At 41.2% G+C, this 12838-nt stretch overlaps 1 protein-coding gene across 1 annotated transcript in view; it reads left to right on the top strand.

Annotated features, from left to right (window-relative positions):
• The first annotated feature begins 296 nt into the window (after positions 1–296).
• Positions 297–12838, top strand: part of CALCRL (calcitonin receptor like receptor) — a 62754-nt gene continuing 50212 nt past the window's right edge. Inside the window, exon 1 of the mRNA XM_041487596.1 lies at positions 297–773. The gene's annotated coding sequence lies outside the window, so the exon portion shown is untranslated. The remainder of the gene's footprint in view (positions 774–12838) is intronic.

Genomic DNA, 12838 nt, shown 5'->3' with positions numbered 1-12838 from the left:
AGAGCTTTTCAGCCCTTACGCTATGGGGTGTCTGGCAGCCGCTGGCAGAGGCGGTGGGTCAGGTCGGTGACACTGAGGAGGAATGCATCTCTCCAGTGCCCTTTGAATAAAGGTCCAAACTAATCTGTTTCTATGGGTCTAGCTGGAGGAGGAGGACGAATCTCAGTGGCTCCATACGTGAAAGGACAGGTCCCGTGGTCTCCTCCTCACCAGCGGAGCAGCGAGTGAGTGTTTTGAGGGCAGTTCCGAGCGCCGGGCGGGCGAGCGGAGCCGCCCGGGGCCAGGTGCGGGAAGAGGCCGGGAGCAGATGGCAGCGCCGGGGCTCGAATGCCACGGGAGCCCGGCTTCCCCGGGACATGCCATTCGGGAGAGAAAAGTAACTTAAGGCGGCCGCAGGCGGGGTCGGGTGATGTAACAGGAAGCTCTGATGTTTCGCTGCTGCCGCCGCTCCGCGCTGCCAGCGGACACGCTCCCGGCGCTCCCGCACAGCGCCGCTCCGCCGGGACAGCCCCGGGCTCTGGATTACACCCGCCGGGCACCGCGCTCTCGGCTGCCCGCGGAGGGACCGGGCCACACGGCTCCGCACACCGCTCTGTCCGAGACAGCTCCGCACAGATTTATCCGAGACAGCTCCCACACAGCTTCATCTGAGACAGCTCCGCACAGATTTATCCGAGACAGCTCCGCACAGCTTAGTCGGAGACAGCACGCACAGCTTTATCGGAGACAGTCCCACAGTTTGCTCGGGAAGCGCTCTGGCAGGCGCGCTCGCGGTGAGTGCGGTTTCATTGTTTCAGCCACGAGCAGCGGCTCGGTGCCACCCGAGCGCAGCCGGAGCCACGCGTGTGTGTGTGCGCGCTCCGGCTGTAACCTCGGCGTGGGATGCGGAATCCGCGCCGACACGGGCTGCGAGGAAAACCTTCTTTTATTTTTAGCGAGCGAGGTGTTGAGCTGATTTTTATAACTGGTGTTGTTATCGTCTGTGCTTGGTAGGATAGATAGATAAAGAGATAAAATGCCCAAAGCAGCGCTGTAAAGATTCTGCCTGAAACCTCTGACATTAACTAACCAAATTTTTGTCTTTGCATCTGGAGAGAATTAGAGGCACGTTGACTTGAAAAGGGTCCTAGACTAATTCAGTACAACTGCAGCTCTTTCAATAGAGGCTGAATTAGGTGATAAAGTGGTGTCGGTTTGCTTACTGAGTATTTCTCTAAACTTAGTGTACCAGAAAGAGGTCATACTTGAGTTGTTTCATAATTAGGTTTTGTGTTGTAATTACAGAACTTAAAAGATAAAGCTACTGTTTTGTTTGGGCTTTCTGTTTGCTTGAGGAAAAGTTGGGCTGCTCTGAAGCCTGTAGGCGTGCCGGCGTGTTGCTGTTTGAGGTTTTTAACCGCAAACACCGAGCTGATTTATTGACAGCTGATTGCCCACTTTTCCTTTCCTCGAGAAACTATTGAACGGTGGCGAGTGTGTGATTCCGTGCCTTCGAGTAACAGCTGATGGGCAGTTAAAAGTCTTGCTGCTCCTTAAGCTTTCCAGAACAGGTGTGATACCCTCTGGTTTTACAAATGCGGTTGCAGTGCTGAGATTGCTAATTCTAGTCATTTGCTCGTGTGTGTAAGCAGTGGAGCCATAGAACCAGGAAAATAAATCTTGTTAGGCAATAAATCACACTTGGATTTGATCTGCAATGAATCCTTCAGTTATCCATGCAGTTTATAGGGGAAGAGAATTAAATAATTATGAAAATAACTGAGGGGTTTTTTTGTCTCTTTGCCTTAATAAACTTACGCCGGGTACCTTGGGGATGGACTTTGCTGCTCTTACAATTGCGCCAATGCAGTTTTCCCAGTCTTAGTGTGCCTGCTGGGGATCTTGCCATTCCCTTGCACTAATAGTACTTCTAATAGCTGAAACCTGTTCAGGATGTGCTCTGAATCTGAGCTCCTCTCAGTGCATTGGAAGGAGGAACTCTAGATCTAGATCAGTATAAGACCACATCTGAAAACAGATGTGTTTTAAAGTACACATGCTGTGGTACTGTCTGAAATTCTTAAAATTAGGAAAATTAATCTGCATTAGCATGGTGTTTCTTCTCTAGTTTGCTTAAACTCTTATCTATTTCACTGCATATAGGAGTAATCCCAAAGTCTTTCTCCAACTTTGGAAATCTTCTGCGCAAAAGGCACTTGGTGACATTGTCAATGGAGATGGCACTTCACATAAAAGGTGTTTATGTTGTTTTAATGATCAGTGCAAGTGGGAACAACTGTCTTTAGAAGTATACCAGCTAAATGATTTAGATTCTTGTTTTTTGTGCTTCACAAGCAGCTGGTGTAGGTTGAAGTAGGTTTGCCCACAGAGGATGTGGCAGGCATGTGTGTGTTTGCAGGCTGGATGTCAGAATCTATGTTATTTGCAGGTTAAAGCAGAGACAGGCAGGGCATTGATACACGACAGGGTGATTTCACTTTTTACTGGACAAAACAAAGTACCTGGATATCTAAGATAGATTGCATGTCCAAGAATTGCATTATGTGTGTCCTTTCAACTTCAAATGTTCCTGCACACTGAATTTCTGGTCAGTTGGAGCTTTTCTCTGCGTTAAGAGATGTAGTACTTGTCCCTTTGAATAGTCTTTTCTTGATACAACACAACTGTTGAAATCCTGGCCCACTGAGAGCCAGTGGGAACTTTTCCACAGGCTGTCAAAGGGCAGGACATTCCTAAATGTGGGTATTTTTCCATTGAAGGAATTATACATAGATGGTCATCCATCCAGGCACTTTACATTCTGCTTCTGTTGGCAGCTGTTTTATTTTTTTTTTTTTTTTTTTTTTGGTAATTTGTGTAAATTTTGAGCACTTCGGCTGAAAAACATGACCTGACCTGAAAAATAGATAATGTATGTGATCAGTTGAAAAACAGATCTGCATGTGTCTCGCTGGGTGACCAATGCCTTACCTGGGTCACTAAAGGGACTTAGTCCAGGAGCCCAGGATTGTTCCATGGGCTATCTGGGAACTGCTGTTCAGGTTATAGACCAGGATACAATTAAGAACAAAACCGAGGGAAGAAAGCACACTAAAAAATTTCCTTTGACACGCATATATTTCCAACTTGCTTCTATATTCTGTGCATTTGAGGTAATCATCTTTCTCCAGTAGCATTCCTGGTTTGTGTAGGAGCTGGGTAGGATTGGACCCACAGAAGTCCATGAAGCCATGCAGTCATGCAATTTAAATGGGACCATGATAATTTGGAAGAAATTATATGTTTTATACTGATATGTTTTTTATAATACCATGTATTCAGGGATATTTAAAAGAAGTGTATTTAGTCGCTGCTATAGTAAATGTTGGGCATAAGCTATCTATTAAAACCATTGAGGAAAGCCCAAAGCTAGGAAAACAAAACAGGATTTCTCCCTTAGAAGTTGTTCCCATCTGTTGCCAATGTGTTTACAATGTTCTTGATTTGGTACCAAAATCCCTTCAGTGCTCCAGACCAGCTGCCACCCCTGTGGCACGCACACAATATTTGTCTTACCTGGTGCCCTGGCCACCTCTGCTCTGCAAGCTGGGCGGCTCTGTCATTGAGACAGAGCAGCTTCCTCAGCCAAGCTTTATTGAAAACAGCCTTTACTTGCTCGTGGAACTGCTCTGTCCCTGGGAAGTATTTTAAGTGATTGGTGTAGCAAATTGTCAGAGCTCTGGAATTAGCTATATCCCTGGTACTGCTGGTCGAGGAAGGAATGAATACTGCTACTACTAAAACAGATGCGAGTTGGCAAACAAATAACTTTTAGGCAGTAAAATAAGTGTGCTTTTATATGTGTTTATGTGTATTGGACATATAATAACATATTTGGTATATTATTTCTACATACAACATATGCAGGTCCATTTCATGCTGATTTCTATTATTGCCAATGTAGCAACTAAAGAGAGAACCTAAGTTTACAAAGAAATTTTCAAAGGAAATTAACCCTAGACCTTATCCTTTGTTTGGAAAACTCGATATCACACGTGCTAGTATTCTGAATTGCATACATCTGAATGCTGCATCTTTCTAATGTTGGAAACAAAACAAACATTTCAAAAGCTTTCTGTATGTGGACACAACCCCTTATTTTTACCTTTTGTATTCATGTTGGCAGTTCTGATGTTTCCAGTGTAAAAAACTTGCACAAAGAGCGCAGAAAATAGCTTTTTTCTTACCTTAATGGAGAAGTCCACAGCCAGTGTGGTACAATAGAAGATCTTATGAAATTGGTTTCCATTAGACCATTTCTCTTTAGCAACGCTTTGTTCTATTTTAGAATCTGGGCAGAGCTGAAAGGCTAAACTTTCACGTTTTCAAAGTTTTGTTTTAACAGTTGTCTCTCATGCTTCAGTCTCCCAAGTTTGTTTATACTGTTTACATTTTCCCAGCAAAGTCATCCTTTTTCTGCCCTAGCTCTGTGCAAACACTTTCAATCATTTCTGCAGTATATGCTGTCCTAAAGTGATCTATTTCGAGTTGCTTTTCTTTGGAAACATGCGTTTCAAATGCACTTAACTCATTCTAATGCACCAAAAAAGACTTTGCAGGAGAGAAGCCATGTTCTTGCTTCAAGAAAATAAATCAGACTCTTGTGGTAAATTTGCATGTGTGTTTGAGGCTGTTATCTTTCAGTATATCCTAGGCGTCACACAGCCTCTTCTGGCAGTTTTGGTGATTTTTAGGTTGTAGCTGACCATTCTAAATGGATTTTAGAAAATAAAACTATGTTGCATTTCTGGATTTATGTCTGGGTCATACAGGCTACATTTGGAAAATAGCCCCCAAAAATTGGTGATGATTTTGTTTAATGAAGCCCATACCAGTCTGACTTCCCATGTAATACCATGAACAAGGAGCCAACCAAAGAAATTAACAATGTTTTTCTCTTGATTACTATGTTCAAAACACCTACACCTCCCTCATACACTCTTGTTTACCATCAGCTGTGTGTTTAGGCTGAATATCTTAGGTTCCTAAAAACTGCATCATCTTTTCCACCTATTCTTTGATACTCTCAGCTTGAAAACTGCACTATCTTGAATGCTTGTATGGGCACAAAGCATCATTCTTTGAATTACCATTTAGATTTTCTCCTTATTTTTTTCCTCCCCCATTACAGTGGTAAAATCTTGCCAATCAGTTTTCATAAATTTCATCTTATCCCAATGCTGGCAATTCTGGTAGAGTTTTAGAGTTTCATTACAGTAAAACAAAGGATGTACTGAGAACATTTATGTTATACCAGAACTAATTTGTTTTAGGATTTAAAAGTATTTTTTTCCACATAAATAGTTTCAGAAATTAATCTAATTTGTCACCAAATGTTGTGCCCTAGAATCCTTCCTAGATAGAAGTTAAAAAATTTACTTTTCAGAAATGACTAAGACCTTTAGACATTATACTTCCTTTTTCTGTGGTTGCATCATGTGTTTATTTAGTACCCTAAATGGAGGGAAAGTATTCTGCTGCACAGCCCTTTATTGATAAAATGGCATGTTTTTGCAATTATTATCCTGAAATATTCTGTATAATGGCAATATCTGCCCTTTAGTTTCAGTTAGTGAAATCCAGCAGGTGTCACTCTGGGGATTAAATAAGAAATATTACACAAACAGAAATAAGCTTTTTTAGGAGCATTTAGAAGTATTTCTCTTAATACAGTTTTCCAGAGTAATTTTTTGACGAGGCATACTTCCTTAAGTCTGAAATTTGTTTTTTTAGTTATATGATTTAATGGGTGTATTCATTTTTCTGTGTGTCCCCTTGAGCATGAAAAAGGACAGTCAGAACTTGTACCTACAGGTGATGTGGCTGAAACATAAAGAGCTGTGACTCAGTTCACTATTGCCTTGATGACATTTAAAAAATGTTTTTGTCATCTTCTTTGGGGACCAAAATGGGTCTTTTTGTTGGTGGACATTCTGTTGCATGAGTAACGTGTTTTCAGCTGTGATGAAGTCAAGGAGGTGCTTCTTCAAGTGACTTACATATTGAGACAGTCTACATACTGTCTGTGTTTGATTTAGCTGAAATTGGTATGTGAGGTGGCTAATCATCCAAACTCTCACAGTGAACAAGTTTGGAGGAGAGAAACTTTGCCATGTGTCATGGAGCTTCAACTGAAAGTCAATGTTGAATTTTTTGGTGTGGGGAAATAAAAAAGACTAGTTTATTGCTTAGCGTTTCTTTAGGGAATGATGTACTAATGTTGTATTGTGGTGGATTTTTATGTGAGTGTGGAGCTCCATATTCTGAGAGTTTCATACTGAGTGGAATAGTAATGTGATCGTTAAAAATTTGTGGGTTTCTAGAGGGGATTTTTTATTTCTTAGACCATTTTAATTCCACCTTAAACAGAAACAAATACCTCAGCAGGCATCTTTGGAAGGCAGTCCACAAATACAAGTCTCTCTTGAAATGGAAAGAAGCTTTTTTTTGTAAATACATGCATACATTAACGTATTTTTATATATGCATATATATTTTTACAGATATATCTTCTATATGTGTATTTTAAAAATAATCTCGTTCTGGAACTTGTAACCTCAGCCTACTTTAAACAATCCAGTTTCCTTTCTCTCACTTCTTTCTCCTGTTTAAGCCCCCATCCTGTTCCGTTTTTGATTCTATTCAACTTCCTTTCCTGTGATGACTCTGAGTGAGTCACTTTGCCAGGCATTAAGAATGTAGCTTGACAGTATTTCCAACAGCTTATCCTATGCTGGCTCATGCAGATGAAATTAGCCTCTGCCTTATCCTTCCTCTCAAAGAAATGTCTGTCTTCACACGTCCAGTTTCTTGGAAGGGGAAGGTGGGGGTGGGAATCCTTTCCATAAATGACCGTGGTGAACTTCAGAGCCATCTTCCTTGCAGAGCGTGCGTACCGTACCATCACCACGGGGAACCTCTTCAGCATTGATTCAGTGTGTTCTGGGCAAAAAGCTAGCTTCAACAAGTTCAGGAAAGCCAAATTCAGGCTCTTTCCTGAGCGCTGTTCAAGTACTCTCTGCGTGGCTGCCACTGCACATTCTTCATTCTTTATTAAATGTGTTGTTTATTGCATTAAAATGCGTGGAGGGCCACCAGGGCTGCGCTGGGTTTGTGTGTGGCTGGCAGCAGCTGGGAAAAAAACACATGCTAAGTAGGCACTTGAACACTGAGCTGAGCTGCTGCCTTTCTTGTGGTTATGTTCGTGCCAGCCTAGTGTGGGGCTTGCGGGGGAGGGTTTGTTTTTTTTCCTTTGTTTTGGTTTGGTTTTTGGTAGTTTTTTTTTTTTTTTCCTCTCCAGTTTTAGAAGAAGTGGGTAAAGAGGGATTTTAAAAAATTGTTTTAATCTGTTAATTGTATGTGTGCATCAGGAAATGAAAGCTTTTCTGCTGAAAGCAAATGGGAAATTATAGTCCTAGAAAAGAAGAACTTTAGAAACCAATATGCAAATAAGAGTAAGAATTCCCATCAAGTTAAACTCTGCTATTGCAGTCTTCTCCTTGTTCTACAGAACCCAAGGATCTCACTGTCCATCGTTTTTCCCTAGAGAAAGTGAAAGATTATATCAGATGTAATTTTCTGTGTGTTATGTCCTAAGTGCAATTAACATTGCCACAGATTACACACTGGTGAAAACAGATTTTTGTTTCCTATTTATTTGCTATCACAGTGTAGGTTTTATCTAAAACAGGAGTAATGGTTACAATTGGAAGCTCAAACAATTCTCTCTGAAGTACAGTCGTATTCATTTGAATGTACTTTTAGTTTCTCATTCTGGAAATTCTTAATTTCTGACTAAAGGATGTGATCTTGGTCCATCTTTAACCCTTTAAAGTCTCATTATTGGGCTGATTATGGAAATCACTGCATGGTCCTTTCAGAGCCTTTTGTTCCCCCAATCTTGCCTGCTGCATGTGTTATATCAGCATTTTGAGAGTACCTAGGAAAATCACTCCGATGTTTTTTAACCCTTCAGCATGATCCACTGGGGTAGCTGCTGGGCCTGGGTTTTCTTTTCCTTTTTCTCTCTCAGTTATTTCAGAAGATCTTGCAGAAGTAGAGCTCTTTCTCTACAGAAGACCCCTCTTCTGAAAACTGTGCATGCAATCCAGGGGAAGAATTCAGACAATGTAGTTTAACTGGACACTTTTTATTTAGGGCTGCAGGGATAAAATAGTCTGCTGACATGCTAAGCTTTTCCTAGAGTCACATTACAGACCAGTGAAGGACATGGCAGTAATTCAGGGTTTGTTGGAAGGCTGGCAAAATACTTGTGCTGTCTTTGTGGGGGCACTAGGGCACCAGAGCACAGAAGTGGCTGCTGCCACCTCCAGGGTACACAGCACCAAAAGAGCCCTGGTTCAAAGCAGGTTTTAGGGAGCAACCTTTCTAAGTCAGCATAGGCAAGGGAAGAGAAGTTTATATTGTCCAGTGAAGACAAACTGGCGTGACAGAGTCATGGGTGATAACTCAGCTTCCTCAGGGAATGCATGTGAATGAACCCAAGTGTTCAAAAATAGCTTTATACCATACAGGAATGTGGGATTTTTTAAGCCAGAGGTTTGTTTTGTTTTGTTTTATTTTTACAATTTCTTTATCCCTCATGTTTCATAGAATTCTGAGCTTTTATATTTTTAAACGTTTACAGATTTTAAGCAGGACATTGTCCAACTCCTCCTTCCTTGAGTACAATTTAACAGTAAAACAATGAAGCCTGGTAGCAAGGAAGACTAAGTGATGGAAGGAATAACAAATGTACAAAGGAAAAAAAAAAGTCTGAACCTTAAAATATTGTTCCCATAGGAAAGTGAACTGAACAAATCAGTAAATGGAATGATGTTGCCTTTAGCATGACCCTTGCTGCAGAGACAAGGCTCAATCAGATGTCCTGTGCTCAGTCAGACTTCGATAAGCAGAAAGATTCCTTTAACTGGTGAGAAACATGTCTGTGGCATGAATTCACAGATTTGAATGTGAATATGAAATCAGTATTTTAATTGGATAGCAAAACCAGATGCTGGGTTTCAGTCTGTGGTCTAGTTAAGGTGTCAGTAACTGCAGTGCTGTTAGCTCATCTTTCCTCATACAGAGAGCAGGTGAAATGCCTGGTTGTCACACTTGGAAGATCTTTATTACCTCCTTTCCTCTTCATCTATGGAACAGAAGGACACCTCCTGTTTCTTCCACCATGTATTGTCTAAAAGACTCCACAGTCTCTCAGAATTATGATTTTTCCACTCTTCATTTCTGCTGTCCCTGTAATTTGCCCTTGACAGGTAAAAGGATTCTACTCCCTTCTCAGTTTACAAACCATTCAGGCACTTACAGCTGAATATTTTTGTCTCATTCAAGTTCTGCAGCCATGTGGGGTTGTTGTGCAGAACTCCACATCCAGTGAGCAGCCCAGGAGTACCAGGGCTGTCTCCTCACCTCCAGGATGGGGCAGGATTTGTGCACGTGCAGCCCCACGCTGCGTTGGTTCCTCCGCTGCCACGCATCCGCTATTAAAAAAAACTGCTGAATGACAGCAATAGAGAGGAACAATGGGCTATTACAGGATGTTCAGACAGGGCCATTACAGTATATTTTCTTGTGCAATCTTGTTATGAACAAGATTCATATTTACCAGCTTGTTTTATTTGTCAGCACCCTGTTATTAATTGGTGTTGTAACGCTGTGAACTGCTCATATTCTAGCAAAGGTCAATTTAATGAAATGAAGTTTTTTTCTAATAGCTCTGTGGAAAGCTGCTTTTCAATATGTATAAGAAATTTATGGATTTTGTAAGTATTGGGTATTTACTTATCATCACTGGTAATGACACAAAAGAAAAAGTAAGGAAGTTTTTTCACTGTCAAACTGCAAATTAGCCTTAATGTACTTAGCACAATGAAATCACAGAATCTTGTGATGGGGCTGTTGTATTGGAAAATTTAGGTAGATCATTTAAAAGAAAAATACGTTGCTTTTGAATTTTGAAAAGAAAGCAGCTTATTTGCAGCAGTGCTTTTTGACATATAGGATATTTTCCATAGTTTGCAACACTTGGAATCCAAATGTTCAGTTTTGTTTAAAAGGCAAAGATGAAAAATAGCACCTAGTTGAAGCAACAATTGTGGACTGTTTCTGTGTGCAGTTGAATTAACTTTCTGCCTGAAAGATACCTGCTAATGGGCACAGTTGCAAACATTGGAGATGGTTTCCAGCTAATCTGAAATAAGGAGCTCAAGCAAGAGGGGATTCAGACAAATTTGGGAAGACATGAATTTGGCATAAGGATCCAGGAATTAGTAGAATAGACTAGAAACCAGTCCATAGGGATTTGGGGTGCTGATGAAAACTGCATTTGTTCGGCATTGTATGAAAATGTTTCAATTTTTTATCAAGACACATCACTTTCTTAGACGTGAAAACGGTTGTCTTTGTGTTCCTGGAATAAACACAGCCCAATTTGGAATCCTGGGCTATATTTGCGTAAGAGAGGCTAAGGAATGGAAAACTGAGGGTACTGTAGGTCAGGGCTGAGGTTAGCAGGGCTGAGAGGGGAAGTCTGGCAGCCGAGGATCCCTCGGCGTGGCTGCGGCTGCCTCCTTTGCACGCGAGCTGGACACAGCAGGGATGTTCCTGCAAGGGAACAGGGGACATATCCACAGACACGAGGTGGCAGTGGGTGAGGCTGGAGTTAGTGCTGCTCCTTGAAAGCTTTTGTAGGCTGTCCTGCGTTTGTCCAGTTTGGCAAATGGCTCGTTAGAGACCAGTCATTTTTCCTCAGCTCTCTGACTCCTTTTGAGTCTTCAATCCTACAAAATCCTTCAAGTCCACACACTTAGTGAGTCTGTGTGGATGATGCTCAGAGCATGAAGCAAGGTCAAAGGTTTGCAAATCCTTTAAAAGCAGTAAAAATCAGGGGGGAAAAACTAGTGATGAGCAGGAAATGTTGAAGAGTAAGTATGTGATGCTGAAAATTCCTTGTACACTGGGTCCACAGCACTCCTGCTTTTGAAAGGTGAGATACAGAGGGGGCTCAGTAGTTATTTGCTAATGTTACTTGTATCTGCTTAAAAAAAACCAAAAACTGATGTATCACTTGGTATAGGAAGGGCCATGTGCACCGCTTAGTGTAAAAATAAAGAAACTAATTAATGCAAATCAACAGTACTTCTGTCTCAATTGACTGCAGCACAATAGTTAAGATGTTCCTCCTAAAACAGCATATCATCTTATGTGGATGAATGCAAGCAGTTTTATTCAACTTTAAAAGCTCCAAGAAATACATGTGAATTTCCAGAATCCATTGGTAACTTTTTTAAGCAAACATTTAAATACTCGGAGCATCAAGCATGACAAAAGAATTACAGGTGATGATTTTTTACATCAGCTGGGTTTTCCTAGATGGTGACCACTTCAAAGGGCACTGGGTTTTTTTGGTAGATATCATTCCAGTAAGGGGACCACAAAGCAGGTTAAAACCAATTTCTTTTGGGTTGCCAGAGGGGTAACCTGTAAATGACTGCTGAAAATGCTTGTTTTGATGAGAGAAGAGAGAGAAAGGCTGTAAGCAAACTTTGACAGAAAATAAATTAGTTCCAGTCCTAGAGAGAGGGAAGAACTCAGTTTGTCACAGACAGATAGTTGTTTCCTGACATTGGGCATTTGGTTAACAACTTCCAGTGTTTGATGATGTCATGGGTCATATGGATTCTGTGTGTTTGGGGCCCTTTTGGCTTAACAGGAAGGGCACCAACTTATCTAGCAACTTCTCTGTTTGAAGAGATTCAGCTGTCCTTCCTGCCCCACTTTGCAGAGCCTGAGCTTTCAAAGACAAGCCAGTGCTGCTCCTGGGAATTTGTCAATATGTAGACCTTTTTTCCCAGCTGAAAAGGTAAATACCTCAAGAGATGGAAGTAATTATTTTCATTTTGCTTTGTGTTCCTTAGATCCTATTGACTCTTCATCTGCCAGAATCTGTGTAATAACCAAATGTGTCTTCATTCCTTTTCCTATTCTCCAAGAGTCTAGGGCTTTCCAAAGATGCATTTCCAAAGCTGTCTTTATCCACAAATGTCAAGATAAAGGATTTCCACTTTTCTGCAACCCTCTGGAAGAACCTACTGTTCTCTCCCCATAAAACCAGAGAGTATGTGTTGTAATAAAACAAAGCACAGAAGCAAACCTATGTCAAAAACACAAAAGGTGTTTGAGCCAGGAACCTCCTCTCCCAGAAGACTTTTTAATTAACTTTGTCTTGACTGCACGAGAGCGTGGTTTTCAGAACACCAGTTTCTAAGTTGCATCTCTTGCAAAGAAGTGCAAGATACATGAGTGGAAGTTGTGGTTATGTCATTGTTTTCAGGAATGAAATGCCTCTAGTTTTTTTGCCAGCACTAAAGAGTAACAAAAAATCAGTTGTTAGGTTGGCTTTTTTTTTCCCTTCCAAAATATAGCGTGTTATTGTTGTTGCTGATGGAAGATCCCTTTTCACAGTCCTGTAATGACTTTAATTTTTTCCTTGTTTTTTGTGAGGAAGGTAACCTTTGCAACATCCTGCTTTATTTCCCAGCCATATCTGTAAGGTGCAGGAATCCTTCCTGTTCAGCTCACAGCACAGTGCTCAAGACAGAAATCCTTGCTCTTCATTAGAAAACCATTTGGTAACCAACTGAATAGTGCTGTGACTCCTGTCAGGCGTTTGTTTTAAATAGCACCAATTAATACATTTTCAAAACTAGAAAAGGCTGAAGTGACTTGAATGAAATCAGAGTTCTCTTGAGTCTTTCCCAAAATTCAGGCTGTACCATAT

This window comes from Pyrgilauda ruficollis, unplaced genomic scaffold (assembly GCF_017590135.1).
Source record: "Pyrgilauda ruficollis isolate IOZ18807 unplaced genomic scaffold, ASM1759013v1 scaffold81, whole genome shotgun sequence".
NCBI classification, from domain to species: domain Eukaryota; kingdom Metazoa; phylum Chordata; class Aves; order Passeriformes; family Passeridae; genus Pyrgilauda; species Pyrgilauda ruficollis.
The sequence above is the reverse complement of the archived record's forward strand: the minus strand, read 5'-3'. Positions and strand labels throughout refer to the sequence as shown.